Below are 20,197 nucleotides of genomic sequence, written 5' to 3'. Positions count from 1 at the left end.
CATGGTACTTACTTTGGGACGCTTCATTGAGGGAAAATATGCTAAAATGGACACAGCAAGTCAGAAAATCAACTTGATCCTCAAACCACACACATCTTCACACGTCGAGAAAAGAGAACTTTCTTCAGCCAACTTCACAGCCAATCCGATACCTGGTGGGGTAGCCTGGGACAACACTGACTATGAAATTTATGGTCCGGTCGAGATCCTGAAATATCCACACCAAATTAAGATCTCATTGAGTGACTTTGCAAAACCAAACTCATTTGCTGATGATTGGGACTTCGAAAGCATTAAAAATATGATGTCTGACTTAGTAATGTCTGCTAAATTTACCAAACATGATTATTTTCAGGGTTCTACAAATTATGACAGTATGTATTGCTATAACCACTATGGTAACCACTTTTTACATAGATCTGCACAACCTAGAAACGTTTTAAATTATAATCAATGGGAACATTGTGCAACACCTCCAAAAGGGAGCTCAAGAACCGTTTACGACAAATATTCATATTTTTCAGGTTTTAACACAAGTAATGCTGAAACATTTTATTTTAAATTGTCGAACAAGACAGGAACCAAAACCATGATAACCAACACAAAATTGTTATATTCAGACTCATTTTTTGAACAAATGAATACTTTTGGATTTGATTATTGGGACAAAAATGTTGAATTGAAAAGTGTTTGGGGTACAAAAGAATGGCAAGTACAGGGTATAGAAGCTTTGTTTAGAGCCTGCATGATCCCAGAACAAATGATATTTTTAAATGACACTGTTCAACAGACCACCTGTCTTGGCTTAGCCAAAATCAAAGATTTAAATAAACCGTCTATTCCAAAGCCAATAATGTTTAGCAATAACTCTGATACAGATGAAGAGATAGACGTAAACCATATATTAAACCAAAACAGAACACATCCTGATTGGAAACAGTGGTTGGTCTGGCCCACAGATACTAATAACTGTCAAGACAGATTCCTGAACAAAACACAGGGGTTCAAAATGACCAGGCCAGACCCTAGATATCCTCAAAGACATCACCCAGGGATAATAACCACCTACAGTGTGGGCAAATTATGCCTTCAATGGCTACAAACTTCCACACTGGCAGAAATTAAGCAACACCTAACTTTACTTACTGATGGTGCTGACTTGCGTGATTTCACTTTGGGACCACGCAAACAGCGTCAAAAGCGTTTCATAGCAGCCTCTGTATATGCAGCATACAATGAGGCCTGGAAGGTTACTCAAATTGAAACAGCAGAGCGAATACGGGAAATTGACCGTATTAATTTGGAAAAATCACTTTCTGTAGTGGACAATGGGTTAATGACTCTGTCCTCCAGAATTTTTTCTTTGGACAGCATTGTGTCGTCAGCAATCGATATATTATCGCAAGACTTACTGCTATTACAACACGGTCAGTCACAATTGCGTTCTATTGTACAGCTTGGCTGGACGTTACAAAATCTGCGTTCAGGCTATGTGCCTTGGCGTTTAATCAACACAACGTCACTATTCCAAATCTTTAACCTTACTGATAGACAAATCAGTATGGCGCAAAAGGGTGCTGATTATACAATCTTGAGCATTGAAAAACTAGAAAGATTACCAATGACAATGTCAGAACGACCTGTCAATGAATGGATAATACATGGGATAATAAATATTCCAATCTCAACCTTCAGGTTTCAATACTGACAAAAATATATACAGGCTGGCATGTACGAGAAATTGGGAAAGGGGTACCTTAAAACAACATGGAACCTGCCCTATTCACATGCATGTGTCAGTAATAAAGGACAGAAAGTGTTTCTTAGTGGCAACAATTGTGCGATGTCACTGAGTGGCACACTTCTGTGTAACGGAATTAGTTTGCATGGAGCCTGTGAAGGGAATTCATACAACCTTTCATGTCACCAGCAAGGCGCACCTGCCACAGAAATAGAACCATTCTTTCAAAGACTCTATAATGGGAGTTACATTCTTATTGTAGACCGCAGATGTTGTAGTCTTATGCCCGGGACTCCTTATCTAGTAACTACTACTGCGAAGGTCAAGTGCTGTGGACGCACATTGTTCCCCAGCTCCTTCCCAGACAGGGAGGCAAGGGCATGGCCCGATTTGAAAATTACTTCTATTCGAATAGATACTTTAAGCAGAATGAAAACAGTCCTTCTTCAGACGCCTACCAGGCTCTCGTCATCAAAAGAAACGTATGATCTACAAGTCGCAAGGACGACTGCAGAGATACATACATTATTATCAACTAATTCCCCCGTACATTTCGCGGAAATCCTGAATGAAATCTTAAATATTTCTGATACCAATGGGGTCTCAAAGCTATTTAAGACAGTATTTTCGATGGCATTAACACCATTCAAAGCCATACTGGGTATTTTTCCAGATTTCGTCCATTCGATTTTTGGCGGACTTCCCCTGATCCTGGGACTAATTGCAGGAATCCTATTCTTAGTCCTTATTTTTCGTTATGGCAACCCATGTCACAGACAAAACTCTTGCGACAAGGGAAGAAACAATCCTAGCCATTGGATACCGGGACCGGATATCAAAAATCCTGGGACTCTCCCGGCTTAGAGAGCTGAACATGACTTGGTTTCTATCATTTCGACCAATGTGGCAAAGATGTGTTTTACCTGTATTGAGGTGTCTGCTATGCGGAGAAGAATGCGTGTTAGACACCTGTCTGACGCTACAATCGGATGCGCCGATGGATGCAGAAACATTGTTGAGCCCGATCAAGGTTCATGCTTTGTGCTGCCCTCAAAGGCTACCAATCCTGATGACGGCATTCGTGGAAGCTTCACCACTACGATTGATGGGTAGTGAAGTTCAAGATGAAAGCAGCATCGAACAGGTACGACCTTCTGTCAGTAATGCAAATCAGAATGTCAATGAAGAGAATCATGCGCAAGAATGCATGATTACACCTATTTCCGAGTTAGTGGAACTTTCCCAGGAAGCTGTTGACAGTTTTTTCGAAAGCCTAAATGATATGATGTTCTCACCCGAACAGAAATAGAGACTTTTGAGCAAGCTCGCACACGGCGTTCCCTGAATTCGGCCTTCAACTTTAAAAATAAAGTCACGTGAACATTTTCGCTCCAGTTCACGGACAGCCCCAAATATTTTTGCATATTTTTCGGGACACTATCTTCTGCTTAAAGTAAGAACTATTCTTAGAGAACTAAGGTTTCTAAATTTTAGATAGCTTATAGACATTAGCTGCCCGCTGGCATGTTCATAAAGATATTTTATTCTGTGATGGAATGGTCTCGAAACTTTTTTCTGTAAGAAACCATTTCATGTGTAATTCTCATATACCAAATAAGCAATAATGTATACAAATGCGATTACTTTGGCATTTTTCTACAGCTTGAGTGCATACCATATATATATGTCTGCAATTTTTTTCAGTATATTTGAAAATTTCAAAATGCATTTATGTATTTTGGGGTGGTAAGGTATACACACTACTCTATAGTATGTTGTACTATGTTATACTATGCCTAGATTAGTAAATATGTCCATAGTTAGCGTGGAGTGGGTGTCATTTATTCCTATAGGTCCTGAATCGATCCCCCTATTCCTGACCCTATTCTAGTTAAACAAACCAACAAGTTAACTAGCAGTCAGCCCATGAGGCAGAAAACCCCCATGATGCAGATACCGTTATCTGACGCAGTCACACTACGGCACAGGAATGTGTTATCTGATTAGGTCATAACACTTGCGATCTAATTAGACAAGCGATATTCCTCCAGCCCCTGATAAGGCATACGGAGTTCTCATAACAAATCAAACCTATGACAACCTGGGCAAAACCCTGCGGCCATTGTTTTGATTTCACCGAGAACTTTAGTAAAAGAATGTGCTAACGAGCAAGTCGTATGACATCTTTATTGACGTATCTATGTCCATCCTTACGTCAATCTCGGCACCTTAAAGGTATAAATATTACCGATCTTGCCATATGCAAACACACGCGTGGTGACGAGACGGAGCAGCCATACTTGCCGAAGCGAAGAGCAGAGCAGACCCTGCTGGCGCAGCCCCGCCTTCCTGACGCGCTGAGAGACGCGCTGCTTTCTCCTGCCGAGAATCCAGCACCGGCGTTTCCGGGTAGCCCTCGCAGGCAGCCTGGAATATCGAGACCAGAGAGAGAGATACCATTCCTCATTCATCCTAAATTCCAGGTACAGAACTGAATAACCCCTCACAGAGAATTCTTTAGTTATTCACTTGGCAAAAACAAACTTAACTTAAACTGTAACTTTCTATTCCCGCCCACGTATTAGGCTTAGGTCAGGTACACGGGGTAGGCGTATCTAGAAACACCAGTTGAGTACGTTTAGTCAAATGTATATGTGTATATAATATATTTTATTCATTTTAAAACATCTTATGGCTTAGAAACCATATCAATGTTTTTACAGTATTATTTTATACTATTGCTTTTAATGTATGCACTTTACTTAACTATAAGTATTGCAATAATATCGATCCATTTCTCTTGTATGAGAAAAGAGACTGATCAATAAATAACACCTTTTTATTGAACACGCCCGTCTCTTCCTTTTCTCTACATTCTGATGAGACTAAGAATGCACGTACTGACTGAGTAAAATAATTTGCCTTTTGTTCACACGACTCTCGAGATTGACTCTTGATTAGGGGAGAGCAAAGTTGTCATGTTCTATGGTTGTCAGAAACTAAATCCCTTCTTGTCTAATCAGGGGAGTTAATTCTTTCCTGAACATTCGAGAAAGTTTCCAGTGAACTCTGAGCTAAGCTGGCAAACCCAAAACTTTAAGTCTAGTATCAACAGTAGTAGACCTAGTTAACGTCTGGCCTAGGCCTTTACTGCTGTAGGTATTATTCCAATGCGCAGAGCCTATTGGGATGATAGGAACTACACTACACCATGTCAGCTGAATATTCATAATTTACGCCTTTCCTGAGGAGAAAATTTAGAAAACATGCACCTGGATTGTTTTTTGACACCTATTTGTTATATCCCTCATCAAATGCTTATTCCTTATGTGACGGATATATCATTGCCTCATTATAGCAGAGGATATATACTATTAGCATATCTTAATAATGTTTGAACATATATATTTTCATTGGATTTGCCATTATTACAGCTAGACTTACTACGTCCATTCTACTATCTATTTGGACCATTTGGTGCAAATTTATTTAGGTTTTTCTTATAGACGGTGCGTCTTTTGCGGTGTTTTCTTCATGTTCATGATCAAAACCAAGCCTGTTAAAGGTGTTACGTCAGCTCCTGCTTCTACTTTGCACCTTAAATCAACTGCACTGTCAATGTCAAATCCTCTTTCTGTCTTACAAAGTGACATGGAGGACTCAGAGCAGGTTGTAACATGCTCACTTATGAAACCATTGAACACTACATCTATGTTTACTCCTACTCCTACTGCTCATTCTTCTTTGTCACATGGGAAAAACAATTCTAAACAAATGTCCTCTTCAGTACTGTCACCCAATAAGTGAGTTAAAAAAGAACCTCCCTCGCCAGCTGGTTCTCAACCACCAGCTTCCCTGGAGTTACTCCTGGATGAGATACGGGCTCTCAAGACCTATATAGAAGAAACAAACATATGTCTACAAGGCTTGGAAGAAAAATGGTGTACTCTAGACAACAAAATCAATTTAATGGAATGTCAAGTAGAATCTCTACAAGTGTGCTCTCAACAGATTCATCCTATGAAAGCAGAAATCTCAAAACTTCCAAAACAGTTTAAAAACCTCGTGAATCGCAGCAGATGCAACAATTTGCTCATTTATGTCTTAGCTGAAGGATTGGAAGGTTCCAATCTCATCTCTTTCTTTCACACCTTCCTTCCACAGGTCCTTGAGATTCCTGAATCCACACATTTAAATATACAAAGAACACACAGGCTTGGCCATATTACCCATACTTCACTGTCCCAGTGCAAACAAGAGGCATCATATTGTACTTTCTAGAGTATAATGATTTACTGAATATTTTACAGGCAAACAAGCTCAAATGTTGCATATCCTGGCAAGGTTCCCAGTTATTCTTTTCACAAGACTATGCAAAAGTCATGACAGACAGACAGAAATGCTTCCTAGCCATGCGACCAGCATTGCGAGACTTGCCTGTCAGATTTGGTTTAATCCATCCTTGCCTCTTCAAAGTAACTTACAAGAATAAACAACTACTAACGAAGACCCAGTTCTACTTCAACGTCTTCTTGACAGCTGTAAAGAAAAAGCGATGGAGTTTGCAAGAACCTCTTCTTCTTGATAACAACTTCCTTTTATTATGGTGAATGCAATTTTATACTCATTCTTGTGGCCTTTTGTTGTCTTTAATATGTTTATAATATGTCTTAAATAATTGTCTTTATTCCCTTGTTTTTCTCTTAATCAGGTGCTGTTTCTCTGTTTTTCGCCCAGTGTTGTATAACTTGTCTGGAATACTTCCCACCTCGTGGTTTTCCTTCGGAGTCTTTTTTTGGTCATTTTGTCTTCTTTTTGTGGGCTCAACACCCTCCATTCATGCTTTAGTCTCTGGTATGTTTCGTTGTTCTTTTTAATTGTTTCTATTTCCTCTCTCCCTTTTTCTTATATCACTCTTTTTTCTCCTTTTCTATCTGCTCTTCTCTCTCTGTTTCACATCTTTCTTAGCATATCGTATTTCTCTTTTTGCTCTTTAATTTTTGTCATTGTATTTATTACACGTTTTTCCAGTACTTATGCTGTGAGTTTGTCTACTCTCTGTGTATCTTCTGATAAATTAAATTGTGGGTTGTTTCCTGGAATATTAGAGGTTTTGGTATGCATATTAAAAGGCAAAGAGTTCTTACCCATTTATCTAGCCTTAAATAAGATATTGTATTTCTATAAAAATCTCATATAGTTGCTTCAGAAGCTTTATACCTTAAACATCAATGGGGAAGGAATGTTTTCTCTTCTCCAGGTATGGGTAAAAAGAATAGGGTATTGATCCTATGTCATAAAAAACATAAGGTTCTACTTCTATTACAAAATTCAGACGATGAGGGGAATTGGTGAATAGTTCATTTTAAGAATAATGATATACCTATCTCTTCGTTCAATATATATGCTCCTACCAAACCCGTAATTTATGGCCACAAATATCTACCTTATTAAAGTCTATTTCTACTCAATATGTAATTTTGTGTGGTGATTATAACTTAGTTGTTGACCCCTATATTGATCGTACTTCCAAAGCTCATTTTGTTTCCTCCCCCTTGCACCAACAGTTTACAACATTAATTACTCCTAGGTCTCTTGTTTATTTGCGGAGAATATGTAATCCACAACTACTTGAATATACTTTTTTCTCACCTACTCACCTCTCTCAATCATGTATATTTCACTTATATGTATCCAAATCATTAAAACAACACATATTACAGGCTGAATTTTGCTCAATATTGATTTCTGACCATTCCCTAGTTATTTTAGGTTTAGAGTTACTCCCTATTGCTATAACTAATAAAAGATGGCGTTCCAATACTTCTTTAATATTGACCAGACTTTTACCTCTTCTTTCGAAACGTTCATATCTGAATTCTTTAACCACACCATACCTTTTGTTCTATCTTTTCCTGTTGTGTGGGATTCTTTTAAATCTTCAGCTAGAGACTTTATCATAATCTATGTTGCTAAAAAGAAAAACATTGTAATATTCTTAACAATATCAAAATTATTAGAATCACTCTATACTACTACTATTTCTAAAACTGATCTTAACATTCTGATTTTGGAAAAATTCAAATACAATAAGTTATCTACAGAAAACGCTACCTCCTACCTTCTTATAGGTAGTGATAGCAATTATGGAGGCCAAAACATAGCAGGCAAACTCCTGTCTTCATGTCTTAAAATTAAAAGAGATAACATGAATATTGACTATATTTTGTAACTATTGCTCATCTCAGTAGTTAAAAAATTAGATATTCTAAAGGAATTAAAGAATTACTACACTTCTCTTTATACTCCCAAAATAATCCCGAACTGTACATATTCGAAGTTGCCTTGCCTCGTTACAAAAACAATTTCCTGTTGATACTGATTTCTCATCATTGGAGGGTGATATATCAGAAAAAGATATCTCTCATGCCTTAGAGCTTATCAAAATGAAAAATACACCTGGACCGGAGGGTTTTCCTGTCAAATTTTATTCTAACTTTGCTAAATCTCTCCTTCCACATCTCCATTCTTTATTTATGTATTTTACTTCATCTAAAGCTTCCAGTGGTACATTTTGTACTGTAGTACCTATATTCCCAATAGGCTCTGCGCATTGGAATAGTATATCCTATAGATTAGAAGTAGGACTGATGTCGACTAGGTCTCTATCAAATATACTAGACTTAATTGTGTGTGCCAGCTAGCTCAGAGGTCACTAGAAACTTTCTCAAATTCACAAGAAGGGATTAGTCTCTGACAACCGCAAAAACATGACAACTTTGTTTCCCCAAGATAAAATGTATCTTCAGAGTCGTGGAAACAATAGATAGATATTTCACTCAGTCAATCGTGCATGCTTTGTTTCACTAGAGGTGCAGAGAAAGTAGAAAGACGGGCGTTTTCAATAAAGGAGTTATTGAACAGTCATCTTTCTCAAGCATAAGAAATGAACTGCTACAGTCGTAAAACTGGTTGTAAAATATAATGCACACAGTATAAATAGTAGAATAAAATAATACTGTAAGAGCATTGTATGGTTGCTAAACCATATATAAATACATACATAAATAACAGAGGATAAAAGTACTCAACTGGTGCTTCTAAAATACGCCTACCCCGGTGTACCTAACCTAAGCTTTGTACGAGGGAAGAAGTAAGTGAGGTGTAGCATAAATTTAGTATTCTTTTGCCAAGAATCTGCCCAAGATTTTTCTAAGGGTGTAATCAGCTCCGTACCTTAGTTTAGAATGAAGAAGGTGGGTCTCGGGACTCGATTTCCCAACAACCCACAAGGGTAGCTTGGAAACAGTGGAGCTGGATTTCTCGGCAGGAGAAAAGACAGCGTCTCTCTCAGTGCGTCTGCTGGAGGGTTGGCTTCCTTTGGCACTTGCTGTAGCAGGGCACTTCGGGCAAGTAGATAGTCGAACTGCTCCAAACAACCATGTATTTGCTTGGGCGAATGTGGGCCTATTTATACCATGAAGGTGCCGAGTTTGACATACAGTTGGACATAATAACGTAATCAAAGAGTCTCAGTTCTTTGAAAGCTCCATGAGTTCTTTGACAAATCAATATTCAAGCAAGGGGAAGTCCCTAGCTGCTAAAGCTGAGTTTTCCATGAAATCGTTGTGGATTATTGGAACTAGTTGAAGTAGCCCTGCCGTATGTGGACTGCATGAGCTATGCCTAAATATGGTTATGATTTCTATGCCTATATAAGGATATGGTGATTTCTACCTATATAAGGTCATGAATCAGGAAACTTACAATAGGGTCCTAAAATAATACATAACACACACTCCACATTATCATGTTCATCTAAGTTCAAGCTCTAAAACATATATTCTAGAGCATGTGTTTACAACCCCCAAAAAATCAGTTAAAATGCACTTGAAATGGTTGCAAACGAAAAATTGAGCATTTTGGACAGTACACATTTAAAGACAATGATTTCATTGTATGCATATGATATGATATTAGCAATGCTAACTGAATGAATCACGAAAATTACATTTATGAAGTGGCTCTTAGTTACAGAAGAAAAAGGTCAAGACCATCCTATAGCAGAATATACAAACTGTTTTGGTTTGTGGATTAGGCTAATATTGTTTCTAGGAAGTGTTCAAGGAATTCTTGTTCTCTAAGAATAGTTCTACTTTAAGCAGATTACTTTGTTGTGCCAAAGCTTGGTTTGTTTTTTGGAAAGAGTCAAATAAATCTGTCGTAAAAATAGAGTTCCACACTTGAGAAAGAGAAAAAAAAGGGGGAAGGTCATCAAGGCTGGCAAAGAAATCGTCTACCACAGTAGGTGAAAGTTCGACTACTTCATTAAGGAGGTCAATTGTGCACAGATGTGAAGCATCACTGTCAGCGTCAGCCGCGTTAGCAATATTCATAGCAGATGGTATCTGTGTGCCTGATGGTCCGCGTATCTCACCTCCAGTTGGATTTGCCGGTGATATCTCAATGAATGCCGTCATCAGGATTGGTAGCCGTTGGGGGCAACACAACACATGAGCCGTTACCGGACCAAGCAATGCGTCAGCATCCGTTGGCATAACCGATGGTAGTGTTAGACAGACATCTAACACGCATTCCTCTCCACAAAGCAGGCATTGTAGAACAGGTAAGATGCAATCTTGCCAGAATAGTCTGAATGACAGGAACCAAGTCGTATTCAGATCTCTCAAACGAGCCAAGCTAAGGATCTGTGTTATTTTATCACGGTACCTCATAGCCGGCAGCGCATTTCCCATGCGGGCTTGGGTATCGCTGGTGGCCGGATGTGCCATAACGGAGCAGGTGGAATAAAAATAAGATCCCTGCTAGGAGTCCCAAAATGAGAGGCAGGCCGCTGAACACAGAGTGGATGGAAAATGCCCAGGACTGTTTCAAAGGGTGTTAACAGTCCCGAAAAAATTATCTTAAATATATGTGCAATACCGCTGGTACCAGACATGTTAAAGATACGACCTAACATTTCTGCAAAATGTACTGGGCAGTTTGTTGATAATAATGCATGTATCTCTGCAGAGGACCTTGCAACTTGCAGATCATACGTCTCTCTGGACGAGGTCAGTGGCACAGTTTTTTGCAAATGAATGGCTTTCATTCTGCTTAAAGTATCAATTTGTATAGAAGAGATGTTCAGTGAAGGCCATAGTGGTGACTCCCCATCTTCTTGGTTTTAGGAAACAATACTTGCATACAGCAAGTGACCCTGGATGACACAGTAGCGAGATAGCTTATTCCTGGCATCATTCCACACCAGCTGTGATCATTTAATATAATGTAGCTACCATTGGAAAACTGCCTGAAATTGGATCTATCACCGCTGTGGGCGAACCCTGCAGGTGACAAGAAAGGTTATTGGAAGAACCTTCGCAGGTGTAAATGAATACATTGACACAAATAGTATACCGCTTAGTGAGTTTTCACAAATGTTTCCACTAAGAAATACTTCCTTTCCCCCACTCCAACATTTGTGTGTATATGGTAAATCCCAGGTCGACTTAATGTATTCTTTACCCAACCTTTCATACAGGTCTGCTGGTATGTGTTTTAAGCAATACTGAAACTGGAAAGTTGTCAATGGTATCGTGATGGTGCTTTGTATTATCCATTCAACTGATGGTTTCTCAGAAACGGTCAATGGTAATCTATCCAGTTTTTCAATGCTCAGCACCGTATAGTCTGCCCCCCTCTGTGCCAATGAGATTTATTTATCTGTAAGGTTAAATACAGTAAACAGTGACGTAGTGTTGATTAGACGGCAAGCACATAGCCTGAACAAAGGTTTTGCAACGTCCAGCCTAATAGCATTATAGAACGTAATTGAGACTGGCCATGTGGTAGTATTAGCAAGTCCTGTTCCATTATGTCTATGGCAGATGATACAATGCTGTCCAAAGAATAAATTCTGGATGACAGAGTTGTTAACCCATTGTCAACTACAGAGAGTGATTTCTCTAAATGAATACGATCAATTTCTCGTATTCTTTCAGCTGTAACAATTTGCGTGACTTTCCATGCTTCATTGTATGCAGCGTATATACCGGCGTATATGAAACATTTATGACGTGGATTATGAGGTCCCAGTAAGATTTCTCGTGAATCAACGCCATCTTTAAGCAAAGATAAGTGTTGTTTTATTTCTGGAAGTATGGATCTCTGTAGCCACTCAAGGCATAGTTTTCCTACACTATAAGTTGTTATTATCCCTGGATGTTGTCTTTGGATATATCGTGGATCTGGAAGAGTTACTGTGAACCCTTGTGTCTTGTTCAGGAATTTATCTTGACAGTTATTCGTGTCTGTAGGCCAGATTAACCATTTATTACATTCAGGATTTGTCCTGTTCTGTTGTAAAATATAATGTACGTCTACCTCCTCATCTGAAGTTACATTACTATCAGGTGTGGGCTTAGGTATGGACGCTAAATCTTTTATCTTAGCAATGCCAAGACAAGATGTCTGTTGAACAGTGTCATTTAGAAACATCATTTGTTCTGGGATGATGCAGGCTCTGAACAATGCTTCTAAACCTTGTACCTGCCAGTTTTTTGTGCCCCAAACAGTTTTTGTCTCAATGTTGTCTTTCCAAAAGTCAAAGCCTAAGGTGGACAATTGAGCATAAAAGGTCGCAGAATAAATTTGTTTAGTGTTTGTCAACATACTTTTCATTCCTGTCTTATTCATATTTTTAAAGTAAAAACTTTCTGGGTTTGTAATATTAAAACCTTTAAAATATGGAAATTTTCTAAGAAACATTTTGGAGCTACCTTTTGGAGGAGTTGGACAATGTTCCCATTGACTGTAACTTAAAACATTTCTAGGGTTTGCAGATGTATGCAAATAATGATGGCCAAAATTATGAAAACAACACATTTCTTCATAATTTGCTGAACCTTCTGAATATTCATGTTTTGTATATTTTGCTGACATTTCCAAGTCTACCATCATGTTATTAACAGTCTCAAAGTCCCAATCATCAGAAAATGTTCTGGGTGAAATGAAATCACTCAAGGAAACTTTAAATTGGTGTAGAATTTTCAGCAGCTCGACAGGGCCATAAATGTCATAATCAGTTGTATCCCAAGCTATTTCACCAGGTAGAGGAACCGCTGTGATGTTCACTAATGACAGGTCTCGTTGTTCACGATGAGATGATTTGTGTGGCTTCAGGAGCATGTTGATGTTCTTACTTGCTGTGTCCAATTTAATGTGTTTTCCATCTAGTAGTTTTCCCAAACTTAACACAAGAATGAGCCATAGCAGGAGATAAAGTATACCTAACACAATCCAAAGTTCAACTCAAGGTAAAACCAGATATGTATTTGTAAGCTCTCGGCCAAGTTCCTTTACTTTTTCCTTGAAAGTTGTATTTGCTGGCGTAGTTTCAGGTTTACTGGGATCCTCAGAGAAGTTATCAAAGTTGACAAAATAGCCAGGGGCAGTTCTGTCAATAGCTGGTATTGCATCCGGATTCTTTGAAATCGCTGGAGTTGATTGTTCCCTTGACATGTTTGTATGATGTTTTGACATGGTGAAAATGGGGGTGTCTAGGTCTTTAACTTCATGATCCGCCATCCGGTTTTCCATAGGAGCAGCCCATGTCTCTATACCTATCATCTCATCACCTTCCTGGTCCCATGTTTGTGAGTTTATCTGTGTTATTCTTTCGTGTTCTACTTGTGGCATTATCTGCAATTTTCTTGGTGTTATTTGTTCCAGACCGTCAATATTTTCAAAGCAGCTGGTATGTTCCTTCTCAGTATTCATATTAAAATTGATCTTTTCCTTTGTTTTTTCATTATCATATTGTCCTTCCTTTCTTAGGATCTTTTTAGCATCTTCAATTATGGTATACAAAACCTCTGGTATTGTTGAAAGTTTGTTCTATGATAGGTGTACAAGTGCAATCTGTGCTTATTATCGCATTATCGCTCTGAGCTCTAACTATCAAGCCATTAAGTTGGACAAGTTTTTGATCAATCCCCGCAACTGCATTTGCCATCACTTCCAGAAGGTCTATTTGAATATCCATTTTATTTGATTGATATCTTAGTGCTTCTAACGTTAGAGATGAGGTTTGGTAAAAGATATCCCAGAACGTCCCCTTGTCCTTTTCATTTTTTCCTGTTCGGGTATCTTGCATTGGTTCTTCCCTTTGATCATCAATAGTCAATGGAGTTGAATATCCCTTCATGGCCTCGTTATTCATTTTCAAATTGGTCCCTCTATTTAGTTTGGTTCTTGAAACATCCCCCAAGTTTAGTTTGTGCTGCTTTGCTCCTTGAAGATCGTCATTTTCTTGAATAGTAATCCCCATGCTACAATTCTGGTTAACCAGTTGGCTAGGCATTATACAATCAGTAGTTGTCTGATTGATTTTCCTGATTTCTACTTTTACTTCTATAGGTACCATGGGCTTTGGTGTCAGTCTTCTTTCATTTGTTTCACTCTGATTTATGTCATCATGTAGTATACCTGACACATCCATTACCTTTAGATTTCCTTTTGATTTACATTGGAAGGTGATATTATGCTTAGTAGTTCATGGTCAGTAAGTTGGAATTCATTGTCAATCACTTGATCCATCTTCATTTGTGATTAGGATTCCTCTTCCTGCTGAGTAATGTGTATGCCTTGCATACTTGGTTTTTCATTACTGATAGGTTTAATTGGGGTCTGTAATTTAATTTTTTCTGCTTCTATTTGCAATGTCATTAGAGCTCCAGGTGGATCTTTCATGAAGTCAAATTTATCCGGCACGTTTACGGATTTCTCAAACATCCTTGCTATCGGTGATATTAGTGACTGATTCAATCCTGTGGAGTTAGCTTTAACCTTTTTTTATCACTTTTGGTATTTGTATTTTCTTTGTACATCTTTTAGATGGACCTGTCGCCCTCTCTTTACCTGAACGCATAGTTCTCCCTTTATTCCGTGATATAGGGAGCTCCTGGTCGCCTTTCCTTTTTTCGTACCGTATCCTTTAACAGTGGTTCCAGGTTTCCCCTATAACAGTCACTCCAAAATTCCCCTAACAAAGGGAAGTGGGGCAGTCCAGTGGGGCAGTCCACCTGTTACAATGAGAAGTTCAGTCAACAGAGTGGCAGCCTCTCCCAACCAGATCTCAGACTGTGCACACTCTGTGCTTAACTTTACCAACTCCACTAGTACCAACACCACGATAGCAAGGAGGATGTACAGACGGACGGATGAAATGAGTGAGCGAGCGGGCAGGCTAGCAATCACCGGTGTCTGCCACCTCACCAGATTGCTCAGGTTTGGGCTTAAATTCTATCCCTGATTTCAGTATTCAGTACCTGTCTCCAGGCCCCCTCTTCAGCCTCCTTATCATTTTATTTTACTCCTATTGCTGGTGTGTGGTATATACCCCTCACGTACCCCCCAGTGACTCCAAAACAAGTCAGTGTTTGTTCTACAATGCAGCTCACAACTCACCAGTGACTCCACCGGCTGCACGGGCCCCACAGATATCACAGCTGTCAGTGGCTCCAATGGCAGGCCCACGCCAAGAGCAAGCCCACCAGTCCCAAGACCTTGCCTCTGCTCGCTGCTGCAAATCGAGGGGTCTCACCACACTCTTATCCCTGCCACCGCCGGCGGAGCTGGCAGTTGTTCTTCGGCTCCTCTGCTCAATTTCCACTGCTCAGGGGCTCAACCCGCAGCACTCTCCCCTCGCGGCTCACAGCCGACGTTCCCCTGAACCACTTGTGACCTCGGGGCTAGGCTCCCGCTCCGGTCCAAGCAGCTCCAACAACCACTCCTCTACTCGCTCGGCTCCTTCAAAATCAGGACACGAGACTAGAGACTCGCTTTGTCCAGCAGACCCGCTGGGGAAACTCAAAGCTCCAGTTGTGAGCCCGGGCCGAATCAAGGGTTGGCTTCCTTCGGCACGTGCTGTAGCAGGGCACGTCGGGCAAGTAGATAGTCGAACTGCTCCAAACCACTGTGTGTTTGCTTGGGCGAGTTTGGGCATATTTACACCGTGAAGGTGCCGAGTTGACGTATAGTTGGACATAATAACGTCATCAAAGAGTCTCAGTTCTTTGAAAACTCCATGAGTTCTTGGACAAATCAATATTCAAGCAAGGGGAAGTCCCTAGCTGCTGAAGCTGAGTTTTCCAAGAAATCGTTGTGGATTTTCGGAACTAGTGGAAGTAGCCCTGCCCTATTTGGACTGCATGAGCTACGCCTGAATATGGTTATGATTTATATGCCTATATAAGGATATGGTGATTTATACCTATATAAGGGCATGAATCGGGAAACTTACAATAGGGTCCTAAAATAATACATAACAATTTCAGGAAGCTCTTATTTGTCTAATCCCTAAAGAGGGCAACGATTGCCAGTTTTTGTAAAAATTATAGACCAATCTCTTTAGTTAATTCAGTTTATAAATTATTTGCCAAAATAATTGCACTTCGATTAGAACCGTTTTTACCTTCCATTATATCCAAAGAACTATCTGGCTTTATCAAGGGTAGGTCTATACCTAATAATACCAGAATTTTCTTCAACAGATTACATAAATCTAACAAATACTCCCGATCAAAAGCGGCAATTTCTCTTGATGCTAAAACAGCTTTCGACCGCTGGATTATTCTTTTATTTTTCACACACTTTCCTGGTTTGGCTTCGGCCCTGAATTTATTTCTTATATTTCTTTATTACATACAGTGCCAAAAGCTTTCATTTTTGCTAATGGTCTATCTCCGATTCCCTTTCCTTACATAGAGGTGTTTGTCAGGGATGTCCTCTATCTCTGCTCCTTTTCATCCTAGCTTTAGAACCTTTTCTTGCAAAATTAAACAACGTCCAAATATTTTCTATGTGGTAAAACTCATATTAAAATGACTTTTTATGCAGATGATATTTTATTATATTTATCTAAGACAGAATATTCTCTCCCAGCTTTCAATTTAGATGTCAATAATTTTTCTTTACTTTGTGGTTATAAATTAAACCATGATAAATGTGAAATCCTTACTCTAACTTTTTTTATGTTTGAAATAGGATTTTGTTTCTAACAATTTCACATGGAACTCCCAAACAATTGAATTTCTAGGGCTATGGTTTGCTCCCTCTATTGAACAAACATTATCATTAAATATATCTCAAGTACTTTCTACGCTATCTAACTCCATTTCTAAATGGCATCCTTTCTTTCTATCTTGGTGGGGCAGACTTGACACTATCAAAATGATGCTTGCTCCTGTTGTCTTCTATAATATTTCAGCAATTTTTTTTAATATCTCCTCATTTTTTTCCAAAAAGTCAACTCTATATTATCTACCTTTTTATGGAATAAAAACAAGCCACGAATGTCCCTATTTTTTATTTTGTTGAGTTTTATATAGCACAAACTAGCCCAGAGACATTAGGTATCAGAGTGCTTTACATAGCACCAGTTTTGTTACAGAAGGGCACAATAATTTTTGTTAGGCACGGTGAGATTAAGAGATTTGACCAGAATCAGAGGATGTTGAGCGTCGTTGCAGAGATTCGAACCCAGTTCCCCAGCTTCGAGTTCGACCGCTCTTGCCGTAAGGCTACATCCGCACTATGGGGCCTATTACGATTGCAGTTTTTCCGCATCCTCCGGGCCGGCGAAAGCCACCGCCGGCCCGGAGGATGCGGAAAAACCGCAGCGGACCCACCAAAGACCCACCGCCACATTAGGATGGCTGATGGGTCCTGGTTTCCGTCCGCAGCTTTTCCGCCGCTGTTGGCTTACAACCGCGGCGGAAAAGCTCTAATATGGTGGCGGTGTCTCTCAGACACCGCCAGCCATATTAGGATGGGCTTTAAAAAATGCTTTTCCGCAGCGGGTTTTCCGCCGTGGAAAAGCATGTGGAACTTCACTGCTGGGACGTTGCGGGCCCCCTGGGTGAAGGGGGGGTGGGGGGTGCACATGAGGGGTACCTATGGTACCACCCTGCATTTGTATGCAGAAATCGGCTTTCTGCATACAAATGCAATGTATGCATTTTTACCATTGCGGCGGGTGCAGCTTGAAGCCGCACCCGCCGCAATGGTAAAAATAGAGGATGTGACCGCCAGGGTGGTGGTTCCCTCCTCCTCTATGGTCGCGGACGGACTCAAGTCCGTCCGCGATCATAATGGGCCCCTAGTCATGTTTAAACGCAATAAATCATTTGGTGGTGTAAATTTCCCTGATTTCCAATCTCATGACAATGACTTCCTTCTTAAACAACTCTCTAAATGCTTGAATCACTCAGTCTCTGACTTATCTCCATTGTGGAAAGACTTTGAACTCTCTTTCCTATTACCCTTTTCTCTTCATGAATCTCTTACTTTTACACATAAGACACATTTTTCATCTTCACCTATTCATAAAACTACCCAAACACTTTTCAATCTAGGCTCATTTCACACCTCTCATATAATGATCATTTTCTTAATCAGGCATAATTGCCTTATAAAAATCAATAATAGACCTCTATTCTGAAAAATCTAGTGATATAAGTGATTGCTTTGGGTTCATCAACTTTCTGTGAATGGAACTTTTCTATCCTTTCTTGAAGCACAATCACTCTGTAATCTACCGAAATCCTACTCTAACCAATTTAAGATTTTGATTCAAAATTGTATCTTCCTCTTTGACCTTACTATTTTGACTCCACCCTCTTTATAATCTAATTGTAACATTCTTCCACTTTTAAGTGCCCAACCAACTGCATCATCTATTTACAAATACCTTAATAAACCTCTAGAACATAGAAATAAGACCAATATTGAATTACAATGGGAACAAGATCTTAATACTTCATGGTCCCCTATGTTTTGGGACAAATTATGGCTAAAAATTCGTAAGACCTCAAGAACGGCTAGTATAACTCAAACATTTTTCTTTTTATACAATCGACTTATGAATACTCTAACTTCTTTAAATAAATGTAACTCTACAATCACCCCAAATTGTTGGTCATGTAATAGTTTAAAGGCTGATTTATTTCACATGCTTTTTTCGTATCCCTGCACTCATCAGTTTTGGTTGAAAGTATGGTCTCAAATGAATACAATTTCCCACACCCATATTCTTTTTTGACCTCTAAACATCTTTCTAGGCACACTTTCTGAACATTGTCAAGCCCTCTCATTTAACACAACCATTATGGATTTACTAATAGCAATTGCTTTCCAACAAATAAAAAAAACTGGTAACAGTCCACCCTACATTCTATTCAGGCTTGGTAATATAATGTTTGCTATAACCATCAACTTGATTGTGCATATGTCTCCCCTTTATCTTTACTCATTAAAAGAGAACATATATGGTCCCCTATAACCATTTTTAGGTTTCGACTTTTGGCGAGGGGCGAAGCCCCTCCCAGTCGAAATCTTTTGTTTTTAGTAGTGAGGTTAGGACAGCCTCTGTTTCCAATTGGCTAGCTCCATAAATGGAGGCTAGCCATTGGGAGACAGAGGCTGTCAATCGCGCTTTCTCACGAAAACGCGATTCGGGGGCGTTTCTGGTGCTTTTTTTAAGCCCCGCCCCTTTGTCCCGGGCCGCGCTGCGATTGGCTGCCGGCCCGGGACACCCCCGTGACGTCATTCCCGGGCCGCGCTGTGATTGGCTGCCGGCCCGGGACACCCCCGTGACGTCAGCCAATCACAGCGCGGCCCGGGACCTGACTTGTTCTTTTATTCCATCCTCTTTTCATTCTTCTCTTTCTACATTTTATTTCCTTACTTGGTCCCTTCTTTAATGACACCCCCACCAAGTCGCCACTTCCCTTCTTTCCCACAACTCTCCTGAGTCCTACATCCCATTTGACTCCCTCGGCGCTTCCTGCTTACACATAAGCTCGTGCACACATACAAAAATGCCACTCAGACCATTTACATGATCTTTCGTTCGTACAATACGCTTTCTTGACGTCTGCCCTTGGCACACAGACACGTCTGCGCTTCTTCCACTTCATACTCTCTGTCGCACCAGCACTTGTGCCCTCACACAGCTGGCGCCTCGCTCCCGAGCACCCACCCTGCCAGGGTCGGTGCTAACCCCACAGTGCCCACCAGTTCTGAAGCCCCCTCCACCCCCCTTTCCGGACTCCAGGTGGTGCTGCCGGCTGCCTTGTATGAGGGCTGCACAGGACAGCCTGCAGCCCCGGGCTGCAGCTCCCTGCTCGCATTCGTGCATCTTCCTATTAATGCACAGGCATGGGGGGGGGGGCTTAACAAGCCCCGCCTGGGGCGGCACATCTGAAGGCCCCGTCCCCGTGGACGTCTCTTCCCACTAGGCGCAGGCCGCGTCATTTAAATACACATTTGATTCATCGCTCTCAGCCTTCATAGGGTAATAAAATGTGTCCACCCCTGCCTCTGCGCTCACCCCGGGTGCAGAAAGTCCCTCCGGTTATTCTACCTGTAGACTGCGAGAGAAAACGTGCGTTT

The sequence above is a fragment of the Lissotriton helveticus genome, chromosome 1_1, assembly GCF_964261635.1.
Source record: "Lissotriton helveticus chromosome 1_1, aLisHel1.1, whole genome shotgun sequence".
NCBI classification, from domain to species: domain Eukaryota; kingdom Metazoa; phylum Chordata; class Amphibia; order Caudata; family Salamandridae; genus Lissotriton; species Lissotriton helveticus.
Note: the sequence above shows the minus strand (reverse complement) of the source record.